Source organism: Clinocottus analis, unplaced genomic scaffold, assembly GCF_023055335.1.
Source record: "Clinocottus analis isolate CAN_PGR_092001 unplaced genomic scaffold, fCliAna1.0.p SCAF_25, whole genome shotgun sequence".
NCBI classification, from domain to species: domain Eukaryota; kingdom Metazoa; phylum Chordata; class Actinopteri; order Perciformes; family Cottidae; genus Clinocottus; species Clinocottus analis.
This window is the reverse complement of record NW_027175987.1, coordinates 6,908,816-6,935,122: the sequence shown is the minus strand read 5'-3', so window position 1 is coordinate 6,935,122 and position 26,307 is coordinate 6,908,816. Positions and strand designations below refer to the sequence as shown.

At 40.7% G+C, this 26,307-nt stretch overlaps 1 protein-coding gene across 2 annotated transcripts in view; it reads right to left on the bottom strand.

Annotated features, from left to right (window-relative positions):
* Positions 1-26,307, bottom strand: part of lpp (LIM domain containing preferred translocation partner in lipoma) — a 144,615-nt gene that overhangs the window by 103,315 nt on the left and 14,993 nt on the right. For both annotated transcript variants that reach the window (XM_068591496.1, XM_068591495.1), the window contains exon 3: positions 11,327-11,372. The gene's annotated coding sequence lies outside the window, so the exon portion shown is untranslated. The remainder of the gene's footprint in view (positions 1-11,326; positions 11,373-26,307) is intronic.

Sequence of the window (26,307 nt, the reverse complement as noted above, 5' to 3'; positions counted from 1 at the left end):
TTCATGCCTCTAATTAAGCATCTCATGCTTCCTGTTCCAGCATAAAAGCCCTTCAGTGCAAATCAAACTCAACAATGTGTGTGTGATGAGTGATTTAACATCCAGACCGCCTCGCCGAGCGGCTCCGGGGGAGAACATTGGTCCCTTGCCTCCAAAAGTGCCGCGCTCGTGCCCATGAAATCAAACCGTTAATCCAGTAAATATACAGAGGTGACAATGAAGGGCCGTCACCCAACGGCGGCCTACAGCTACACATGTCACTCTCGGATAGGTAGCTAATAAGCGCCTTTGGTTTTGGAAATGCATCGGGGCAAAGTCAACAAAGTAGAGCTTAACTGGGAGGGAACAACAGCGAGCGCAGCGGCGCCACAGACTTGCCTTGAACGGATGAAACATCGCGTCGAGCCGTCATTAATTGGCCATTAATCTGACAGGCATTGTCCTAGGGCCTCTTATCACAGCAGAGGAGACACTTATCATTCAACAGGAAAATTTTTATGCTGTAGCTACCTGCATGAGATGTGGAAAAGGAGAAATCATAAACTTGATGTGTTAATTGCTGCCTTTCATTAGTGAAGTGAGCGCTCTCAGCGGGGTCTCCGCCGGTAGGCTGAAACCAGACAAGTACGATGGCTGCTCCATTTACTATCTAAATGTGGTGGAAGCAGTTACTGTACAGATGTTTGCAAATGGTGAAACGTGAGAAAGCACATATACACTCGCAGCATGGCGTCTGCGATGGTAGTCTAGGTGATGATTAAGTTCACTGGGGTTTCTGTATTAGAAAAACAGCTGAAATGTAATTCATGACGACGTGGACTGACAGGGGTCCTCGTCCCCGTGAGAAAAGTACAAGCTGCAAGAGGACGCGTTCAACCACCGGTGAATTATGGTACAGAAGGGAGGTGAGCGTGTAATTTTGGGTTTCACGCCATCAACTGTGTGTATCTTTATAATGGCGTGTGTGCGATGCGGGAGTTCTAAATCATGCATACTTATTTAAAACCAGACCGGTGACCGGGATGGATGCGGCTATCTTGCTGCATTTTTTTATCCGGTTTTAAAAAGTCCTGTGTATTGTAACCAATCTGTGACATGATGTCCATACTACTTTACTTTGAACAAACCACGGTTGGTGAATAACCGAGTCATTTGTTGGTGAGTTTAATTGTATTTCTGTCTGAATGAAGCGTCTTCCACGCTGCTGCGCTGCCTACACAGTTAATCTTCCAGATTAACTACTGAACGCATTTGAAGAAGACTATTTGGTAACTTTGGTGTCCCATATGCAAATTAACATATTTTGTTTCCCGGACCAAACCAGTGAGTTCAAAAAAGTGTAAAAATAAGTGTATTATTCTTCTGTGGATTTTCCCAGTTCCTCATTTAAAAAAAAAAAAAGGAAATGTGTAATGTGGCGACCACAGAGTAACAACCACAACATTACCATGAAACTATTTTTTTTTTTTTTTGGACTCATATCTACTAGTTTGTTACTAGTCATCACACGGGGGTGTGATGAGTCTATGTCGCATGAAGATGTAGGACGACATCACTAAAACTGTGCCATCAAAGAAGTTAGCCGTCAGTCAGTAGAACTTCACGTTTTCCCCTTTTTGTTAGTTTGTTTAAAAAAAAGGCACAAATGAAGCACACCAGTACCAGTTTTTGTGACACAGGCTAAATGGCAACAACTGATCTGTTTTCCCTGATTGAAAGCAAGTTCAGACTCTTTGTTTTTTGTTATTGCCTGATTCACTTCAGCAGTAGTATTTATTCGGTGACGTGTACGGAAAACACAACACAATAAAGCTTTGAGGTCCCAGCGCTGATGTCAACGTATAATCTCTCCGACATCCCGAATGCTGTGAGATCTTTAGAAGTCACACTGAATTAACACAAACCTCCCAAGCAATGTGTGTGTGTTTGTGTGTGTGTTTGTGTGTTTGTGTGTTTGTGTGTTTGTGTGTGTGTGTGTGTGTGTGTGTGTGTGTGTGTGTGTGCGCGCGTGCGTGTGGGAGGGAAGTCAATGAAATTACCAGATTATTTTATTTTTCCCTCTTCAGTTGTGCCCTTGTTGTACTTTTACTGACAGATGTGTCAGCTCCCATTGATGTTTCTTAAATGCGCAACCATAAAGCGACGCATTAGGAAACACAGCCTAGCGTGTTCACCAGAAGAATGCATGAAAAAGCACCGTGCTCCAAGAAGGGTTCAGTCCAGCAACAGTTAGTGGTAGAACTTTCAGCTGAGAAGGTTAAAAAATAAAATTGTATATATTTAAGATCATTAAATATTTTGCACCAATCAGGATTCAGCGGTATGGAGCTAGTGGGTTGTTTGCTTTTTGATGACAGCGCTGTTAATCAAACGTAACGCCCACATACGTTCTCGATGGAGAGTTTCTGACTCTTATTGTAGAATACATAATTCATTTGTCATGATGATTTAATGTTACAGATGAATCCTGTTTTCAGGGTCTTTGAGGTATTCTATGCTGTTATTCCTCATGCAGTACAACATCGAGACAAAAACCTCTCAAGAGAGTCCTGCAGTTGCCGCAGGTGTAACGTGTCGTAAATGACGAAGCTAAATGAAAAGAATATCCTACAATGCTGGTGAACGAGTTGTTTCCTGAGCCAAAAAAAAAGAAAATCGCCTGCTGACCAGATGCAACATTGAGCACAGAGTAACGCCCCTCTGAGCTGAATAACGAGAGCCTGAAAACTGAACTGTGGACGAAAAAAAACAGAAAAAAATAACTAAACAAAAAGTCACAGAAGGTATAATCCCTGTACTGTAGGAACGGTGGATTAGCGGATTTATGGATTCCTCACAGTCTTTGCCATGTGCTGCTGTAGCTACACCTTTACAGTCCCTCCCCAAAAAGACGCTTAAATCCTTCAGTCAACTAAACCTCATCAGAGAAAAGAAGAAAGAAAAAGGCTCCTTCAACCCTCGGTGAGACGATGTCCACCTCAAACATCAAACCTGTCCCCGCCGTGCAGTGGATGAGGACCTTTAGTAAAAAATAAATAAACTTTTGCCAATCTGTGATTCCGTGACAGCAAGTGGACACGTCTAATATTCCCAAACCTGTTTTCTGTGTTTTCATTCTGTATCGCAGCTATTGAGCTGTTATTTGAAAATGTTGAACACAGCTTATCCTCCACTGCCGCAATGTGCGCCGCACGTCTATCCCCTCATTCAAACTTCTATTGGGTTCTGGCTCGGGGGACATAATCCCTCTCCCCGGCTCGCTGGCTGGCTGGCAAAGCCAAATAGAATCAGCTCATCAATAACACTTTGTTTACCGAGTACAGATGACTTTGCCCGAGAATCTCCTTAGCGCAGCGCGAGCTGCAGAGGAATGAATGAGTGTAAGCTTGTGACGATTTTCATCTGAAGCCTGTTTTTAATACTTGAGCTACCATTTAAGCAATTGCAGCAGACAGAGATTTTGTGCCATTGTGTCCGAATCATTTGGGCTCGGCCCCGATGAGGGAGGCGGACAAAAGAGTGTGTTCCCCCCTTTTGTCTCGACTTACAGTTATTGCTGCAATTGTGCACTCTTTTCTTGTGGGACTCAGTTTGCTGGCGGGCACGGTGAGCGCTTCCTTCACCCTCCTCTCTATGCTTACTGTGGGACCACGGAGACATAACAGTGAGCGGCTTCAGGTGCAGAACTTCATCGTGCCACATCGAGCCGGAGTTTCCTAATGCTCTCTTTAAAGCGCTCACAATATCAGCGACTAAGCTCATGGCAAGGTTTTTAGCCGCTGAGGGAGTGGGTCAGTATTCAACACAACTATCGGCGCGAACAAGATGGAGATCGATTACAAGTTTATAATCTGCATTTTAGGAGTCGTGGAAAACATTTCCACGACATGTCATGCATCAATCGTCCATTAGACCAGAGGGGACCTTATCAAACTCCCCTCTGATCTATGTATTGATGCAAGAGATGTATTGTATTAGGTGTATGAATGGGTGTGTAAACGCAAAAGTAAGCACGTACAGATTTCAATTCAGTATTACAATTAGCATCTTACATTATGATCCTTGATTACCAAATGTTTTCTATATCAAAAAACTAAAACAATGGACATTATATGGACGAGGAGGTGGAAGAACCCGGTGTCTCTGATGGGAAACACCAGACTCAAGCAAATTAATATATATATATATATATATATATATATATATATATATATATATATATATATATATATATATATATATATATATATATATACATACACACACACACACACACACACACAAACAAATAATCAATAAGTATATTTTGTGCTCATTAACACACTGTATGCAGATCTGTTCATGAAATAGACATTTTCGTCTCGTAATTTTAAATAATAATAATTACTACAAAACTAGTCACGGAGACATTATTACAATATCCGTCAAAATGATGTTTGACGGAAAGACACACCTGAAAGCTATTATATGATCTATAAAAAATATTATTAAACTATTAGTCAGGACATTCTCATTACATTCTTGGTCGACTTATTACACGACAGAGTTTTATTACATTTTCGATCAGGTTAAGTAAAATGTTTCTCATGTATTTGGCACCTCAAAAGGATTTTAAGACCTGATTCTTGTCTCCCTAACTTTTCCAGTTTCAGGCACTGAAATCTCTCCAGACAATGTGCTCCAGGTGTTTAGATCAGAGAAAAGAGGGAAACCGTTGTAACCGTCATCTGGGTCGCCTTTCCTTCACCACCGCCTCTCTGTTCTGTATGCTCTGTTAAAAAATACTGGACAGATATTTGCTGACAAATGCAGGTGCACGAGATTACAAACAGCAGATGTCCACATGCAGCGCTTCCTACTCAAACCATCAGAGAGATTTGCTTCATTCCTACAGTTAACAGTGTGATTTGATTATTTAGATTCATCACACAGGGATTTTCCTCCACTGCAGATGAAGACATTAGCTCAGGGATTTCTTACAGATCGCTTTGGCAAACATATCACCGCCCAGATGTGTGTTGTTGTTTTTTCAATGTTGAAACATTCTTAAAAGGCCTTGGTATAAGAACAGAATAACTGTAGGTGATTGTCTAAATCTCAAAGATTGAACACATTTGGACTTCCATGATTCAACTGCGGATCACTGCTTAAAAAATAAATCAGATCTTTGTCAAACCCCTGAAGAAAAACAAAAGTGCTAAAATCCTGCTTGGCCAGCCGTATCTGTGCAGCGTCAGCGGGCCGGGCGCCTCTCCACTGTTCACGCTGCTGCTCCGTGACCCTCGGCAACCCCCAAAGACAATTATTTGAGAGGCAAAGTTAAACTAGTTGTTTTTTTGCAGGGCTTTATCCTTAATTGACTGATAGCTGTTGCTGTTTACGTGTCTCTGCAGCTTAGAAAAAAAAAAATCCAAACACGTTCACTGGTCCAGCTAAACATCCAGCCAGGGGTATCTGTGTCGGCCTCTTAATCACTCTGGGGTCGCCTTAATCTCTCCATCTTAAGCGTGTCTTATTTACTTGTTTTCGCCTCCTCACTTTCCTTTCAGAAACTGATCGCGGGCAGCTCAGCTGAGTATCATCCCGCGCTGTGGTTTGTCATGGAAAAGCTGTAGTAATTGCCCGAGAGTACTCCTTCATCCTCAGTGTGTAAACACGCGGCCTGATAGCCGCACATCAAACATATCTGCCGAGCTGCGAACAAAAGGCTACAATTGGTCCATCATGTGCCGGTTCAATACACCATTATCTTTCCATTGCCATTGTTAAGGCATGTGGCACCGGCTCGGGCGACAGAGCAGCATTGATTCAGTGGAACAGACTCACGCTCAGTGTTTGCGTTCTAAAAGTCCCTGCGCCAGACATGAAGGACCCATGGATCTGCTTCTGGATGAAAATATACTACGGCTACACAACTATCATGTGAAAGACAATCCGAAGATTTTTTATCATTTTTTTTAACCTTTTCTAGAGACTTTAGGAGTTTAAATCAGGTCAAAAGAATTCATTACAAAAAGCTCAGAAATTGTCCACATTAGGTTCATATTAAAGAAACACAATGTGAGCTCCAAACAGAAACAGTGTCTCAGGTGATGTTTTGATGAACATATCCACAAGAAGTGGATTATGTAATTGGACTCGGCGAACGCATTCCACCGTAAAGGGCCAATCACACAGGACGGGACTTTTTAAAGCGCTGCCGCTTAAAAAACGCCTTGACAAAAACGAGGTGGTCATTTTTTTTAAAAAATGTGCCGGGTGTTATTTTTAAAAGGCCGAGTGTGACAGTGATGAGCTGCGCGACTCCGCGCAGCGAGCTTAAAAGTTGAGAATATTTTAACTTTTGAACGCGCTGAAAAAACGCAAGAAAAACGCGTCGCGCAGCGTTTAAAAAGCGCGCATGAAAGGCACGTCATACCATGGGGAATCAATGGTTTTGCTAGCAACACGTTTTTTAGAGTCGCGTCTGGTGAGGAGAATGCGGTAACTGAGGAGAATGCGGCTGACCGCAGCCTCAGCCGGGATAACTGAGGACAGGGGGAGGCTTTTTTGGGGATTTTGTTTTTGTAATCACTTGGATTTTCATGTAGTTTATGTATTCACTATTTATTTAACCTTCAATTGATACTTTCGTTTTGAATGTTTTTCCTAAACTCAAAGCGCAGTTCAAAGTCTTTATAGAGTCATTATTTCAATGTATCACTTGAATATTAAAAGTTAATTGCAGTATGTTTACACTGTTTTAATTGTAGAATTGTATGAGTTGCTTAAACAAAAAAACAACAAAACATGCCAATATTTTTAACAGCCAAATTTCAGGCCTCCAAGGAAAGTGGAGTGTTTTTAATACCGAATGTTTTTTTTGGAGGCTGGAGAGTTTTGGGGGACAAAGAAAGACAGTATAGAGAAGGAAAAAGAAAGAAGAACTAGGCAAAAAAGAAAAGAGACCCTGTGGCATGACTGCACTATCAGCCAAATGTGATGATGATAATGAGTCACAGTCCCGTGATAAAAGATGGCACGGCGCAGCCATCCGTCCTCGGCCTTTGTTGTGCAGTGCTAAAACTCTTCACCTCGTTGTTCAGCATCATTATTATTGCTTTGTCAGTCATTTGTTCGAGACCGTCTAATCAGGCCACACGCGTTAAGTTTGTAAGACGCTGTAATCACTGAAGCTATGTAAATATGGTATCTGAATCACAACACTCAAATCAGACTCAAATCCAAAGCAGCTAAAATTGTCTTCAAACTCATGACAACACCGCCAATCTATGCAGATAGACATTGTGTCTGAGCACATTAGCTGAATCAGTTCGACATCCTGGACACATACTTCAAACATATATGGTAGACCCTTTCTCTTTTGTGCAAACATTTTATAATTTTCCTTGAGGAAGTGCAGTTAGTGACAGTGTGGGCTCCAAGGTAACGTAGCTCAGACAGCTTGAAGGCGTAGCAGCTAGACGACATGGTCCTACACAGCGTCTTTATGATACATCACGTGGGTAAATGTTAAGAACTTTGAAAGCCATTATAGCTTCATAGTCACGACACAGAACAGAGCTGGATGGCAACTAAGGCCTTGGACCGCCAGAAACATCTGTAATGTTTAATGTGAAACTGAGAGTCACGAAACAAGACGCTGGAGGATTACCTATCATAAATCAATTTTTTTTCTCTTTTATGCGAGCAAAACAGACAACATTTAAGATGGCATTTTGCAATGCAAGCATAAAAACAAATAAAAATAGCTTTGGATACAAATCTACGTGGATCTTTTCTCTCAGTCCTGAAAGCCGTTTTAACACCAACAAGCTGTTGAGATTATCAGGTTGGAAAAGCTCTGAAGAAAATGTGAGCTACACTGTGAATCATGAATACCTTACATATAGTGTGCTGCTATTGGGTTGGACTTAAATGCATGACTATTGAAGACAATATTTCCTTAAAACATTTTTTTTTTTTTTTTTTTTAAAGAGGCCAGGATTGAATTTCCCTGACAGTCGAGCAAACATTGAAGGATTTGTCCACTTACATGAAGCCCTTATATGACGAAATGAGTCAAGGAAAGCCTTTTGGCCACAGCTCTAGTCCAGCAGAACAAAGAGTTAAGTATTTTAAATTCTACAGTGAAGCTAAACTGTTCTTGAAATTCAGCTGGCAGCCAGTCACGCGTCGATTTGATGTGTGCTTCAAGAATCTGGCCCAAACAGACAAACCGTGAGCCAGGAATCCAAACAAACAGTGTGAGAAACCGAGAACCATCCTTGGCAAGTGGAGTTTATACCATCACTGTGGCCCAAGCATGAGAGGTTTTCCCCCGTCAGTCCCCCTCTGTGCTGCTGTGATGTTGACTGAGGAAAACCAAACTTCTGCGTTCTACTGCCTGACCTTAAAATGCCTTTGCTGTACACGTTCACGCAGCACGTTTGTGCACGTTGCTCGTGAATCAGAGGAGGCGTAGACTGTGTGAACATGCGTACAAGGATGTGTGGTGTGTAAGGTTGTTGGTAAATTGTTTTTTAAGAGCTGCTCACATTTCTTCCAGCTCAAAAGGTCCCTCAAGGGTTTTGGAGTCATTTAAAGAGCAAATAAAAGATGGAACGTTTGAACCTCACTGAATAAACAGCTTATAAAAAGGGCGTCGCCTAGGCGTTCAGTTGACAAAGTACAGACAACGCTTCGATTGGTTGCCGATGACAGGATTCCGCATGGGTCGCGTTGAGGGTGATGTCACGGCAGTTATCCAAACTAGACCGCAATGTCGCCTCACACAGCCACTGAAAAAAAGCAGCTGAGGCGCAATCACAAGAACAACCCGTGCTCTGATAAACACAGAGTTTTGCACCCCAATCAGTTCATAAAACACGCTACGGTGGGGTGTTTTTTTTTGGTGGTGGTGGTGGTGGTGGTGGTGGTGTTGGCGGAGAGGATTGTGTCTAATAATACTTATCAAGGCCACATTTTTGCCGACTCTTTTGTCTGCCCTATATCTCAGGGCACAAGTAAGCTGATTATTACTAGAAGAACTAAAGTGTGCTAATGAAAGCCGTAGCAGGGAAGGAAGCTTCTTGTACCACCTGTTCAACATTTTCATATTCAGCGAAGAAGAGCTCAGGTTCCCATATGAGCACCCTGCCATCTGTTTTTCAAAAAACATATCACATTTTGGTTTTCAACCACTGGGCATGCTTTGCTAAACTTAAGTGCCTCAGAGCGCGGCGATTTCAGCGTCTGCCTATACAGTTATGAACAATGTGCTGTATGTTAAATCTTCTGTGTTTAATGCAAGAGAAGCAACTTCAAAGAGGGAAAGCCGACTAAGTGGAGTTGATCTAAAAAGGTGTCCGTATAAATGTCAGGGAGGGAAAACAATAATCAAGTCTACCCTTCATGAGAATTTAAAATTCATGACTAGTATCTTAAATCAATTATAGCAAGCACCATTAGTGCTATCGCGACGCACAAACACAATTTTGATCCCCAGTTAAGGGAGTTCTCAGCATCTTATCAGAAATAATGCCAACAAAGAGTCTGCTAATCAGAGAGAAAGACAAAGGGATCGCTGCAGGCTTAACTAATGAACCAAATGCATACTTAATATGCAGCAATACGCTCTTCAAGTATGAATTCATTACAAACATACATTTATTTTGATAAAGTCTTTCTTTATACTTAAAAATGTGAGTAGTCGCTCCCATTTTATTTTATTTTGTATTTGGCATTGACAGACCACCGCAGCATCAACCTCACTCAACTGGTCAGTGCAATCTGATCAGGTATGAATTGGACACAGGAAGTGGCTGTAAGAGTGTGGAAAGACACATTTCATTTCCTATAAATGCTAACAACGCATTTGTCTTTAAATTCTTCGCGATCAAAGTCGCCTGTTATTTTGTAATTTAAAAGCATTTATTTTGAAAACCCGGTAACGTTGAAGGGTTTTTTTCGGGCTTTCCACATTTTTTGAGCCTGCGTCATAATTTCTGGAGTGTGTGAAGATCAGAAAAGGTCCCAAATAGTTGACCGTGGCCCAAAGCGCATCACATGACCTGGATTTTTGACTTTCCCTTTTTGCAACGAAATCACGAGGTACAGGGTAAAATGTACCCCGCACTCGTTTAGTCTTGAAGTTCAAAACCTACGTTCCAAACAATAAAGCAGCTGCGATGCTGGGGGCAGCAGGACTGTGGGAACACTTCCACAGAGCTGCAGGAATCTGGCCTCCGTCTATCAGCAGAGGAGCGAGCTGCACAAAGTTGTATTTGATTAGAGAACTGTTGTGTTTTCCCCCATGTTCAATCAAAAACACATGGCTTGCTTTTCTCATAACCGAGCCTAATTGAATAAATTAAGAATGCATCACGGAAACACTTACTGCACGTCATTAGGACAAGCTCCAGCCCTTTGGCCAACTTTCTGTGACGCAAATGCGCCGCAGAGGCAGAGGAATTCAAGCTGCAATCAACTACTATGGATTTAAAACAATATGGATTCAATTCCCACAGGACAGAATCAAATAAATACATAATTATATAATGAAGAGGTAAAATACCAATTCATTTTGGGCTAAGATTCAATGAAAAGGGGTACTGTGTTTAATTATCATAATCAGATACACACAATTTCAAATTGTGCAGAGCCTGAGTATTATGTGTGCATATTAAATTCACGGTTCACTTCCAGTTCACTACGTCAGTATGGCGGGATTTAACGACACTTTGTCGGTAGTAGCAGCCAGGAGGAAATGACTTTCAAAAAGGGACCTTGAAATCAGAACAATACTTCCCATTCAGCAGCCTTTGACGATGAGGGAAAACAGATTCTGGGTCAAAGTGATCTGTTTCTGGAGAAACGTCTGCACGGCACTGCAACATCACAATGTTTTTTATGGCCACCGCTGACATTAACGACCCATACCATTGTGTTTAGTTAATACGCGTTCACACACAAACAACTGAGTCAAAGCAACACGTCAAAGCATCAAATAGCATCAAATGAATGTGATCACTGCAATATTGAAAACAATATCTAGAATTTTTTCTTTTTACATTTTGGTTCTCAAGTGTTTTTGACAGAAGTCAAGTGGAATTGTGTTAAGAAAATGTTTTGTGATTACTAGTTTATCTGGGAGACGTGAATGTGAGGCAGCCCAAAAAAAACGTCTTCTTTTATAAAAAGGTAAAATATACATTAATATTGTCTACGAGGAAAAAAAACATGAAGAAACTAAAGAGACTTAGAGGAGTTGCAACAGCAGTGTTCATGGCCTGTGAATATATACAGTAACCTGCTGTAGGATGGGAAATTAGGTCGAGTAACTCACCCAAACTGTAACACTAAGCGATGGCGGGAACCACAGGATCAGACACCTGAAAAGAAACACAACATGGTCATACAAATGCGAAAGCCAGGCAGCAGACGGCCTGCACGAGGACATCCCTTTGGGCCCAACGGGTCCGGACGGGTTCACTCAAAGCGCCCGGTCTCCGGCTGCGGCCGCCACTCAGCACCGCTTACTTCCACAAAAGTTGGCATTAAAAGTACAGCTCCGACTCCCAAAGTGAAACCCCAACTTTTGACTGCAGGGGATACATTCAAAAATGATAATTGTGAGTGAAATTTCTATTTCTGGTGCTGTGAATGTCCTACATTCTGTTTAGATATACAGGTAAGGGTGGGGGTGGAATGATTCCCGTCTCCAGGGCCCCCGAAGATGTGTACTCCTCTTGCTGAGGAATTTGTTTGTTCTGATAAATTGACATTGTCAGCTTCCCCACGTTGCCACAGTGTGGCATATACTACGGGGAGCAGTGGTGGGAACACAGATGCTACATGCGACTGGCGTCAGTCAATGTGACAGTTCTTGTTTTGTCTTTTCTTTTGAGAGAGGGGTGGGGGTTCTATTTTTCTAAATCTGAACTTCCAAGTCGGGGGAAGCAGGAAGGAATAGGAATTAATACACCTACACTTCCCTTCTCCCTTTAGAATGGCAAAAATCTCTTTGTACCCACATCGTAATTACTGGTGGGCGCCAGTTTGGGATTGTTATCTATGCCTCCTTCACACTTTTTGGTTGTTTTTTTTGTTTGCAAGTATAATCCAATGTTTTGAGAACATGCAGCCGACAACTAAAGTCTTTTCTTAACTTCACTTCAGTTTCCTTGCGCCACGCTAAGTTAAGGAACCAGTACAGCTTGAAGTGGCATCCCTTGTTCTAGCATATGCTCCCCTATTTCTTTATTTTTCAGAGTGTGGCGTTTCAAAAAACGAGCACAACGAGATAGCCAGCCGCGCAGGGAACCAGTAACCAGCAGCCGGGGTGCTGGGGACACGTTCCTCCAGAGAGATGATGTTGATGTTGAGACTATTTTGGTGTCGTTTCATGCGGTCTGACACTCTTTTTAAATGCCTCAATTACGGAGTGATTTTTTTATGTGGTTACCTCGAAAAAAGGTTTTACTTTTTCACTCATAATGAGCAGTTTTAGTGTCGAACATTATGTTACCACAGAAAGAGATGGAGATGTAGTAGTAGGTTCGTAATAATCCAATAAAGTGCAAACTATTTCTTGAACTTTTCTAAAATCTAAATGATCAGCCGATAATAGAAAATTAATCTGAAATTAATTTTGAAAATCAACTAACAAAGTGTTCTCTGCTTTGGCTTATTTTTTTGTCATTGTTAATTGAAAATCTTTGATCACACATGAGAATATATTTTTTCTCCCATTCATTTTATGAATCATTACTCTGTTTAATGAAAAACTGAATTCAAAGAATATTCAACAATAAAGAGTCTAGATCTTAAAATGAATAAAATGTGTTTAAATTCAACAATCAGTGATATTTAGCCTGAACAACTCTGTTGATGTGTTGGAATATAATGGAATTGAATTTGTTGTTCACAAAGCACATAAAAGGTGACAAAACTAGAAAACTCTACAGAAACATGCCTCTGCAGGGACAAAAGGCCTCAAGCAGGAAGATGTATACAAATTCATGTCCTCTTATGTTTGTATCCAGGATGTGTTCTCCTTTTGTTAGTACCCATTGATTTCTAGGATTGGCCAATGTTCTCTTTCTTTCGGCTCCTCTCTGAGGGAGAACATGTTACTTATGGTCGAGAGCGCTGTTTCCAAGACAAGGACAAAAGCATCTCCTTTCCACAGCCACATAAATTTGTCCAATACAATTTGAGGAACATAAAAAATGCACGATCATCAACTTAGATTAAAATGTTTTATCAGAACAATTATTACGAGTGGATTATTACATCTACAGGCAAAATAAATGCTCTGAGATCACTGAAACCTTGTTTAGCTCCTACTTTCACACTGGTCTTACATTTTGCTGGAACGCCAGTCACAAGTGTACTGTACGTTTATTTAACGGTGCTTCAATTTCAACACTTTTTTCTTCTTACAGCCTTCTTTTTTTCTTTTTTTGGTGGCATCGCTTCAATTCTTGGGCTTGTGCCACAGTATTTACACACAGCACAACAGCTGCTTGTGTAGAGTATTTAAGGGCCATACCCAATGCTGGTAATAAACAATCTCCATCACGCCTTCAATTCTTTTAAGCAGTGGGATTCACCATTTGGCACACCTGGGTCAGGCCCAGTGCGGGGAATACTTCACAGAGCTCACGGCCAATAGTCTTCATTGAGACGCCGTGGGAATCTCCACTGGGGAGCGAGACACAAGCGGCGCAAATGCACTCTGTCACCGATCCACACTGGCTCCGCCAAGAGGGGAGCAGGCAGCAGCCCGCGGATCTACCGTCGATCAATCAACGTAAATATGGTTGAAAAGTCGACTGACGTTTTCAAGCCTTGAATTCAGCATTTTGGCCGACACCATCTTGGTACTTGTTCCAGAAATGACACAAGTGGGTGGAGCTATCTGTCCAACTTAACGCTCAATAAGACTTTTGAAGCGATTCGAATGTTTACTTTCTTAAAGAAAAAAGGACCACTGCCAGAAGGGATGCCAGGGTAGTGACCTGTCAATCACAAGGGGGGCCCGCCCTGAAGCATATCTATACTTCAAATTTCACCCAGAGTAGATTTAGCAACTTCTTAAGCATGCATGTCTTGCACATGTAGTTCCACAGACCCACCCTGGATTCCTCCTGATGCAAACAGCATTCAACCACCACAGCAAGGTGAACTGGCAAGCATTTATAATCATAGAAATCTGGGTATTAGATCCAGCAATTACCTCTCCAGCTACGAAATCAGAGCGAAAACGAGTTACCAAACCAGAAGAAATATCTTGATACACAGTAGCAGCAATATCACTTTAATTCTCCTCCCGCCTCCTGAAAGTGAAACATATCTACTACGTTTGATTTATCTTAGTCTCACAGTCTCTGCACTACATATCCAAACACAAACAAAAGGGCTCCAGCACATTCTGTGCTACAACATCTGGGGACCGAGCCCATGCAGAAGAAGTTGTGTAATATAATGATCCAGCCAGAAATGGTGGAAAACACAGGTCAGATGAGCTCATGGTTTTGTGTTCGCCTCTCAGTGGCCAACTGCAGCCAACCTAATGAGTTAAAAGCTGTTTTTTCTTTCTTTTTTTTAAACCATTGATAATGCCGGTATTCGCATGGTGCCTCCAAGGCAGCGGTAATAGCAGCTGTGCGAAAATCTGGCACTGCAGCAAAAAACATTTTTACTTTTGAAGCAAACACCAACATGTACATGTTTTTACATAAATCTACAGTAGATTAAGTAAATCCCAATGAATCTGACACCTCGTGCTGCCCCAAACACGGAGCATCTACACTGGAGCTGCTGTACAATCTAATGAACTCACTGAAAATATAACACAACTAGCTAACAAAATTGACTTCAGTCCATTTTAATTCAACCACTTGAGGCTATTTAATAGTCACAGATTTTTGTCTCATGAACACAAATATCAGGCAGTGTAATGATTCTCAGACATTCTGGTGTTAAAGATGAGCATCTTTTTTCCGATGATTTCCAAGCAGATTTATGAACATGCATCTATTAATGATATCCCTGGAATATGCAGGTCATATTGAATCTAAAACCTTGCTTATGTCGTCTCTATGTTTTATTAATTTAGAGGTTTTTTTGTTGCAGATTACGGCCATCAGGCAGTCGCAATCGACACGTTGTGTGCAGACACTGCTGCAGCTCCGACTTCTCACAAGTTCAAAGCGGGCCACACTGGCAGCGACGTTTCTAGGACACCGGCATGCACCTGTACCTTCCCCCTCAGCATTCATCGCTATGAATTCAGCTGAACCAAAGCCACTTGTAGCTTTCTTGAGTAGTTGAGTACAGACCTCATACAACTGCATCTAAAGCGTGAATTTCCTGCAGACGGCGCATGTATTTCACGTTACATTAAAGTGGATATTTATAAACATTCATCGGCAGTGCTCAGGCGTGTTTTTTAAATTTTTTTAAACAGTCAAATAAAATGAGCCAATTTCACTCGATGCCAAACCCATTACGATAACTTAGGTTCAGCTACTTTCAGCCACACAATGAGTTAAATACCCAAATTATCAGAGCTATTAAACATTCAGATGGAGCAATTTGCTATCAAACACAAATGATCATCCAAGTACATTAGACCATTAACACATTTCTAAAGACCCGCAATCTGTCAAAGAAACGCAATTTAGGCGCTGAAAGGGGTCTTTATTTATCAGGTTGTGATGGACAGGCTCGAAAGAGACTAAACACCAGAGAACAGGCCCTCTCTCTCTAACCTTCATCCTGGTCCTCATGCGGCTATTTTTATAGGCTGCATATGATGTATTCGAATACTCATGTTTTTTTCTTTTACAAGAGCTGACCCAAACATTACTCTCATACAGACCTGCCAGCCGAGGAGCAGCGGGGTCCTACTTCCTCTGTGGACGCATGCTTTTTAAGTGCTTCTACAATGGACAGCTTGATTGGGCCTTGATGTTTACAGCCTGAAAGGGGAGTCCAAACCAATGAAAAATAGATATCCCTGAAAAACATCTCACCTCACCTCCCTCCCCTTCTCGGCTTTATAGTGTATTTAAAACCACTCCTTTACAGCGGGCGCAGCAAAGTGAAAGGCGCGCTTTGAATTAAATTAGTGCGCGTTACTTTTTCTGAGCGTGGTACAGTGCAGCTCCACTGGGCTTAAAGGAATCTGCCCAAGGGACCGGCTGGAGTGCAGGAAATACCCTCGCCAGGAAGCAAGTGGCGCCTCCGGTTTACACCTGACCTGCAAAACGGCTCCTGAGAGCTTCACCCGGACCAGGAGAAAAAACAGCCGGCTCTCACTCAGAGGTGAGCGGGGTCCCGGGCCGAACAAGGCAGAGTAACTCTCGGAGCCCCCAGTTTGAATTCTTCGCAACGCCTCTTGTCGATGTGAACGCACGCGCAATTTCATGGCGGGGAGAATGATCCCCAACATGTACTTTCTATGAGAATTCAAAATGCCCTAATAACACACCGCACGAGTCGTTGCATTAGCCTTCTGGTCAGTACGCGCTTGAAATATGGAGCGGAATTAATTTCTTCTTTTTGTTGAATAAGCTATAAAAAAAACGGATGAAAAAGAATATTTTAAAAAGAAAAGGGAAAAAAATGTACAATGCCATCATAATCAATAAAACCCATTACTGTAAATGTACAGTAGTAAACATTGCTTGTGCGAATAAATGCATCCGTTGTACAGTTCATTTGGAACGGCATTAACAAGGCATCCAGAGACAGCCTCTGAATGGGATGTATTGCACATTTGCAGCACACAAAGATAAAAATGAAGCTCCTTGCCAGTCAAATGCTCCGGATTCAGGTTTTAATCTCCCCACTGCAGGAGCACGGTACTTGTGTATCATCTGCCCAAATCCTTTTCGGGTTTTATTCTTCAGGGAGTCATTCCTCACCTGGCCACAAGTTGCCTCGACTGAGTTTCCCCTGACCCAGCCACCTCACCGCCCGGCCTGTACAACGGCTGCTGCAACAGTAACACACCGGCCTTTCCCCATGTGCCTGCTCATGTCCCAGCTCTGTGTTGCCTGCAGAATTTCCTCTGTTCACTCTGTTCCGTGGGCCAGTTGCTCCTCGGTTGACCCTCAGACTTTGACATTCATGTCTGATAAGCGTGTGAGGCACGGCGGCTTGTCCCACGGTGAACACGTTGAGTCTTTGAGGGCTCTCGTACAGACACTTTTAATAAGTCTGCAGTACTTCAGGTGTCATCTGGGGCTTCTGAACCCTCTGGCACTCCAGAAGAGTCTCTAAGAGTTCGACGTCACTCAGTCGGTTTGTTACTTTAATACGTCATTGGCTTTTATATTTCAACACCATAAACGTAGTCGATGTGTGTTTTTGTTCGCGGAGACCAGGAGACCTCTCTCTCTCTCCCTCCCTCTCCCCCCCCCCCCCCCCCCCCCACACACACACACACACACACACACACACACACGTTGACGGCAGTATCACAAAGAGGAGAAATTGTGAAATATAATTAATATAATAAATGACATTTTCCAGGTTTTAGTCCTTGTGTCGGTAGTAAAAATCTGACATTCTACAAAATCCTCATTTTTTCCTCTTAGTTGAACTGATGAAGCATTTTTGATGACTTTTGATCCCGCACTTGATACAAATTAGTTTGCTTAATCCTTGTAAAAACCACACTTGACCAGCAGCTATCGGCGCAACAGCATGACGTGTCACGATAACGAAAATGTTGTTTACAACATGAAGTTCAAGTAACTGTGCTTGTGTTGTATGGTTACCTTATTACCTCAGTATATGGAATGAGAAGATATTATATTCAATTAGAACAGATTCATTCAAAATATCTCGATAATATTGAACTGATGCACTTCTAGAGGAGATCCTCAAGAAAACCATGTGACAAAGAAAATAACAAAGCATCACGCTTAACGAAACAGCAAAGTCTCATCATGACATAAACTGAAACCAAGACTCGACAGTCACTGCTTCTCATTGAGATCTAGTTACTAAGTTTCTAAGTGTGATAGAAAGACATGCCCGGGGCTTCTTAATGCTTTTATCATTAGTGCGAGGGAAGTGAAGGACTACAGCACGGAGCACGGCTCTGAGATAACAAACGCGCTGCCTGAAAGGTGGCAAAAACAAATCCAGGGCTTTGCTTCGGATGTTTCATCGTAATTTAGATGCTGCAACAAATGAAAGTTGGGAAGGATTTAAGAGATTAATGTATCTCATGCACTGGATCTGTCAGATATTACCACAAGTGACCTCAAACCTGACACGTAAGGTTCCCTCAGCATTAAGCCCACATATGCAAACCAAAACAAAAGCATGCGTGGAGCTCAAACAGAGAGTGGTTGCACTATGATCCACAATGCACGCCACATTGTGTACAATTGGATAACCCGGTAATAAAACAGATTCTGGGGCAGAGTGCTAAGATCTAGACCGCAGCCTTCAACCGCCAATGTACATCGACGCGACATGAGAACAGTGCAAGTAAATGCACATGTGGAGAACAAAGAAGCTTTTTCCTCGATGCTGTGACAGACAGTTTGCAGCAGTCCCCTCCACCTCTTCCTATACACTTGGATTTAAAGCCTTACCAGTGCTTTAAATCGTACTGCATTAGTGCTTTTAACGGCACAAACAAAACCTGAAGTTAAGCCTCTGCATTTTTATTTTTTTTGTTGGGATGTTTGGGGTCCTATACCCTTCTTGGAATCACAGACAATACAATGCAAGAGAAAGGCTCTATGTCGAGGTGGCTCTTCCACAGCAAGCCTCACCTCTGGTTCTCCGCACATACTGTGTATTTCTCTTGGTCGGCACATTGTTAGGAAACTGAAAAATCCGCTGTTTGTCAGGCTGCCGAGGCAACAATAGTTAAAGCTGAATGGACATCCGTTAAAAGATGACGCTGACGCCGTTGTGTTAGCTTTGTTCATAAGAGACTCAAGCTTTGAGAATGGACGGATGTGTTTGTACAATATTATTACATAATAGAACTTGATTTTTCTCCGAAACACCAGAGCGCTTGCTTACAAACAAAATGAACTGTGAAGAAGAATCAAAAAGACGACAAGTGTAACTTATAGATAAACTCATTTTAGTGAAGGGGCCACATGCTGTTCCTTTTGATCTCAAGTGGGCTGGATCAGTAAAATCACAGGATATTAACGCATACATAACGATAATATTTCTCTATGTTTAAATTATTGGTAAAGGTTTTTGGATGATAAACTCTATTTTAACGTCTTTCAACAATAAACTAGAAACACAAAGACCAAAAATTAGCCCACATGTCTATCCTCTGCCGATTCCCTCTCTTTGTGACGTGTTTGTGACGCCACTTTCATGATGTGATCCATTTTTAACGACTTGAAACACAATGCCTAGTGGTGAAAAATACAGTGAAATGTCCAAAAACTTTATCCTCCATTTGCAGCTTGGACTTTCTCCCAGAATTTCGTCCCAACGTCTGTTTTTTTCCCGATCATTTATGGAGTACTGTTTGTAGCTCCACTGATAGCACGGGTCCAGTCCACACTGACCAGGTCCAGGTTTGTAATCCTCTGGAAAATCATATCTCGTATTCTTGGTCTACTTTATTGTCTTTATATAACCCCTGTAAGAAACATGTCAAGAATTATATGCATTATAAAAGACACAAAAGGTTGAATATCCTCTAAACCACTATAGATAGATAGATTTACACATACATATATAGATACAAATATATATTTTTATTTTTTAATACCCAATGAGGACGGCGCGGGCTATGAGCGAGGCGGCTCGGGATACATCGTATTCCATCATTTTGTTATTGTGTCGTTAAGACAGAAGTGAATCCTTTCACACACATGTGCCTTAGATGCTGAGAACAGGGAGCTTTGAAAATATGGAGGACCTGGAAAAGCTTAGCAAAGAGGTATGTGAGGAGCCTTTAGCTCAGGGCATGTAAGAGTTAACCGGAGGCCTGTCTCCACTTTGACCTGAAAAACTTGAGCGTTTGGTATTCGAGCAGCCTGAGGAGCCTCGTCCGCCAACGCCCTTTTAAAAAATAGTACTTTTTTTGTTAGTTTGTTTACTTAAGCAGGTCACTGGGGTCTAATCTAAGCTTTGTTCTGCTCATTACTATAAAGAGTGTCTGATTATTTGTGAATTCTCTACAGCACTAAAATATACTGGAATCTTTTTGTATCTTTAATCTCGACATTCAAGTCACTTTCCTTGATAATTCCAACAATGGAAAGTCAATGTATTGAAAGTGGTTGTAATTCCTATACGTCTCATTGGTAAGTGCGTCATTTTTCTTCAGGACACAGACCACGACGAGAGTGCTCAGAGGAGTGTTTGTTCACATCCTCGGCGTCATTGAAGACGATGATGCGGTCCACATGACCAAACGTGGCCGTTGTGCTACAAGGCTGTGAATGTTAACGGGAAAGCAAGGTTTCACCCGTGCTACAGCATTGTTGCTCGTGTAAAACTCATTTTCAACCCTGAACGGCCTTTTCCGGAAAAGAGACTCACAGAATTTGTGAACATGTTTTCCGTTCACAATAGGGCAATATGCTGCGTTTCAGCTATCCAACTATCAATGAACTATCAAGTTCATTGATAGTATGGTCACTGGCATGCTTAGAATGACTGCATTTGCATACACTTTTAAAAATGAAATAGAAACTGATCTTGATATTTGTTGGGGGTACAGAATATGTGTCCTCCATTTGTGGCATTATGGGTATCTCACATTGTTTTGAAGTGGTTGAGGCTTCGTAAAATGTATTTCTATAATTCAGTCTAGAAGAAAATCTTTTTCATATATGTTTGAAATCAAGGACGGATGGATCTCATTGTGTACCTCATGTTCACAAGAGGAAGAAACAACGTTTGAGCTTACTTTGAGCTGTGTGCCCTTTTGTATTTTTTCATATGCTTACTGAGGATTATTTTTAATAATTTTAGAAAACATACAGCATTGAAGCAAGAATTTCATTTTTAGCCTCACAAGAATATTTAAGTCGGCAGAACTTAATTTCCTTTATTTGTAAAAAAAAAAAAAAAAAAAAAAGAGAAAAAGTTGCATGTCACTGAATCAATAATTATGTGTTTGTTCAACACAAATAACTCTGTTAAAAAGGTAGAAATACATGGCATTAAAACAAGAATTCTCAAAGCTATTCATTTATGTTTTACATAATGTGCAGTGTCCTTTCTTAAAGTTTACTTTTGCATTTACAGCACACTTGTAATTCACTGAAAAGCTACTAATGTCACCCAAATACAGGTATTGAAAAGATGCAGCTTTTTATATGAAACTTGTTGTAGCCTGATTTCTGAAAGCACCTTCTCGATAAAAAGTACTTGAGATTTATCTGACTGCTTGTATCAACAAGACACCCCGAGGCAACAACATCTTTTTTCACGCACTGGTCAATTTAGAGATTTTGGACTTTTTTGCTTTCATGACACGTCTTCTTTTTGACTAGTGGAATGAAAACATCCAAAATACACATGCAGGTATTTATTTCTCTACTTTGACATTTTGCATCTGTAGATTTTTCCAAAATTCACCAAAGGTTACCATTAAATAATTCTTATATTTAAAACATTATTTAAAAAAACTTGCAGTGGTGAGCAGTGGTTGTCGCTGGTTCGATTCCTAGTAGGTTTGCAAAGTGGCGGAAATTTTCCGGAAACTTTCCACAGGAATTTTGGCTCGGGAATTTTGGGAAGAGTAGAGGCCAAGAGCGGTATTGCAGACAGACAGAGATTTCAATTATAGCTTGCAACATTTTGAAAAAAATAACTGAACTAGTTCATTTTTCAGAGCTGTGAACTTGGTTCAAAATTTTGAATTATGAACTTTGAACTGAACTAGTTAATGTAGAAAGTGAACTTTCATTACCTAGCATATTGATTACTTGGTTAACTGAAGCTATGTTCATTTTAATACCAAGTTTATTTGTATACAGTCCTTTTAAAAGTTGTATTATAAATGTTTGCCTGCATGTCTGAATACAGTTAAATTACCCCAAAATTTCAAGTTTATTCCTGTAAATTCCCGTTAATTCCTGTGGAAAGTTTCCAATTTTGAATAATCCCGGAATTTTGCAAGCCTAATCCCTAGCCCCGCCAGCCCCCATCGATGTGTCCTTGAGCAAGACACTTAACCCTAAAATAGCTCCGTAGCGACAGTGTATGACATTCAGATAGTCCTGATGTGGCACCCTGCATGGTAGCTCCTCTCATCACTGTGTGAATGATTCCTATGCAAAGCATCTTTGAGTATTCAGAAAAGCACTATGTAAAATTAAAGTATCATTATTAGAAATCTCCACTTCAGCTATTTCTTACACCAGACGTTTCATTCCTCTTAATTCTGAAGTTCTTTACTGAGGGCTTTATGCATATATCATTCAGTCTGATTTGTAAAACATTGTATTCCTAAAAACATGGTAGAAGTTCTGTTTTTTAATTCATTGCTGTTAAGATTTTTTCCCTATTTATATTGTCATAAAAAGAGATATAACAAATTCTTTGAGTTGAAACCTTTGACTCTAATAGGTCAACAAAATGAAACAAGAATGAACCTAACTTCATCCAGTGTTCAGCTTTCTGTTCTGGAAATGTATGCATCATTCACATATTCAAACTCATAAATTGTTGTCTTCATGTTAAGTTCACAAGTTTCATGGCGATACAATTTAGTTTAAGTTTTTACCCTCTTCACCTGTCATGTCTCCCTTAATCTGAGCAGAAAAAAAATACAAAAAGTAGCCATGTACTTACTGAGAAAACTTCTCTGTAACATCTTGTGTTGAAGACAACACCCATGATGTATGTTTTCACAGTTTAGTTGTGGAAGTTTACGACACATTACATGTTTTCTACTATCCAAGAATATTGAATCCCTCTCACAATTTAAATATCAAAGTTTAAAAGACTTAAAAGTGTCTCAGTTTTCCTTATTTGAAATGAATAGTTTGAATGAGAAAAGCCTCTGTACCAACTGGACTCATTCAAAGTAGATCTACATCTATTCCTGAAAAGAGGATCTACCCCTTAAAATCAGAGGCTAAATCCCTGAATGTTTCGCACACACATCAAATCCAGAGACTGCCCTCCACGTACGGCTTGCATGGAGGGGTGAGCGCGAGGTTAAGTGAAGCCTTTGTCCCAGGTGTAACGCTGCCAGAACAGACAGTGACTTTCAGCCAAGAGGATGATTTGGGTCAGTAGGTAATTGCATTCCTGGACCACAGGGGACTTGCTGGCAATTAATTCTGCCAATGAGCCACGTAAAATATGCACTTGTATACAGTGTGCCAGGAGTCTAATGAATGCAGGCACTGTGAGCACGGCTCCTTCCAAGAGTGATGGGGTAAAAAAAGAAAATCTGCCGCTAACACCGGCAAGTGTCACGGCTACAATGACGCAATAAGATCGTGGCAGCACAAAAGTGTGTTGTGCCTGACGTAGCACAAAAATCTAGAGCACAATTTAGCACTACTATAACATGTTGAACGCCAGCACGAAGCTCGGAAAAAACACCACCACCACCATATATCTAAATTCTCCAAAAGCACTACCTCGAAACATCTGCTTTCATAAACCCACATTGTATCTGACCAGGAGCATCCCTTTTCTTTCATCAATCAAGATCAAGAGGAATCGCTGCCAGGTTAAGAGTTAACTTCAAGGTGACAATTCACCCCTGAAGTCAAATAGCAGCAGTCCTCAAACACTTCTCTGGTAATGGCTGATATTCCATTACAGCTCAATTTACAGTGTAGCTGTTCTGTCAAGAGTACTCTGTGAAAGCTTCCTGTGCATCCTGGAGACTTCTAAAAGATTGACGGATACATTTAAGAGTTTTTTAAGTCTTAAAATAAAATGGAAAAATATTAATATTAGCAGAATTACTTTACATTCAGAATTCAACATTATTGACCTTTTCTCCTTAAATCTTAAAAGATGCACAGATGGTTCTGCAGCCGATCAAAAACCTCATATGTCCTCATCATTTTGTGCCCGTCAGTATGAGTGAAGAAGACACAAGGCTGCCATTTTTTACGACTGCAATTGCTCGATAAGCCGTGGAGGAACAACCATAAAAATATCTGAACCAACTAACTTAATCAAACACTTAATTTATCCAAGTGTGAGACAGCGAGCCTCTCCTTTACACACAACTGCTGGTAAAGCAGCTTACAGCTAACCCAGGTTATCACGACGTGTTTAAGCTCTATTCAGCGTCAATTTTCTCAAGACAAACTATAACTACCATGACGTGTTCAAATGTAATATTGTAAAATGAACTGTTTAGCGAGAAAATTCAGTAAATAAAGTTGCCTGAAGATGACGTTTCCACAGCAACATAAAACAGACATTAAAGAGGGATTTTATTACCGGTTTGAACTTCCTAACACTCGCTCTAACTAAGCACCTTATAATATATCTTTAAAACCATGAATGGTTATTAATTAAAGCAAACATTTCAATAAACTTAATTTATGTAATGTCTGGTAATGTAATGCCTAGTAATTATGTTATATAAAGTTTTTGTTTTTAATGCAAATAACCACCATAGCTGATAATGATTAATTAAAAAGATAACATTTGGAATTTGTGACTCTTCACTTCAATTCATTTTTCCGGGGCGTTGGTGATAAAAAGTGTCGAGCCTTGCTGTCAGTTAATGAAAATTGGAATCTGCAGGTCAGACAGAAAACTGGAATCTACCAAGAATGCTGAAATCCCTGCATCCCTGATAAATACACGTCCATTGATGGTTTCACTACTTGCTGCTGACACCCTAACCCAGAGAGTGGTAACGCTAACCATGTCCACTGACATCATCCTTCTGCCATTCTAAATCGTATTTTTATGTGTTTGTTGTGGTCTGTTTGTTTTGGCTTTGTGTTTTTCCAGCAACATGCTACAGTAATTTGACCGCCTTTGGATGCTGGCATCTGTCACTGCATGCCAAGTAAGTGTATCAGTCACATCGTGTGAAGTGTCCCATTAGCCTCCCGCTTGTGCCTAAAATGAGATTAATCAGTGAGTGGCATCTGATCCTAAATGATAGGGGCATGGAGGAAATGTCACTTTGAGCACACAATCACTTATGACAATGTCCAAGGATTACAGTTGTTTACTGTTAAGTGTTGACGAGCAGTCAAGAGAAATGTCCAACTGCCAGAATGTAAAAAGTGATGATCGTTGGGGACCGCAAACACTCAATGCAAACAGATAGTCTGGAAATTCCCCATTACTTCTACGGAAAGCAGAAAAGTAATTATTTTAGTTTTATTCTAGTATGCCTCCCCATGTCCTGCTCCTGAGCTGCTCTCTTCTGAGAAAGTACCAAAAAGCTATGGACAGAATAATTCTACTCACTAAAGAATACAAATAGTTTGCTTATTGTGTCTTTTCAGACATAACAAATGGAAAAAAACTACTGTATTGAAAAATACCTAAAAACTAACATATTTGATCAGAAAACAGACCTCAGCTCAACATTAAGCATGACTTGAGAGGCCGTATCAAATCTACAACCCCGTTTTAAAAAGATTTGCAGAGTAAAGCAGCTAACTGAGCCACTAATACTGATACAACCTGATGAACATATATCTGCACACATTCTGTTTTGTTTTTGCCAAAAAATAGCTTATTGTTTTCTACAATACGCTTTTTAGTAGTAACTAACTATTAGTTATTTTTTGCACGGATATAACTTTATTTTTATTTTACTAATAAAGTGATAAAACATATTGGAGATGATCGATCTTTGTGAGGTGGACCAACTGAAACCTGCTTTAAGGGAAGGGACCATTGAGTTCTAGAAAAGTTTGCCAATGGAAAAATACCCCAATGTCAAATGGGCTGCGCTTCAGATAATGTTTGGGTCAACATACGTCTGCGAGTCTGTGTTTTCTACCCTGAAACATGTGAAATCAACGCATTAATCTGTTCTGACACCCATGTGAAAAAATTGCTTCGAGTGGCAACAACGGAATACAAGCCTGATTTGAAGAGGATTGTTCAAGGCAAGGAATGCCTGAAGTCCCACTAAGCAACATGCATAGTAAAAGAAAAACACTATTGTAAATTATTATATTTTTGTTTGTGGACTTGGTTGAACTTAAGAGTTTGTGTGTGAGACAGTGCACACAATGTTCTTTGTTAAAAAAAAGACTGTTCTGTGGTGTTAGTACTGTAGGAGTCCATTTCTGTCATTATGTTGGTGTGTGACATTTACAATGAATCTGGCTGAGCAGAAGTCTGTGTGTGTGTGTGTGT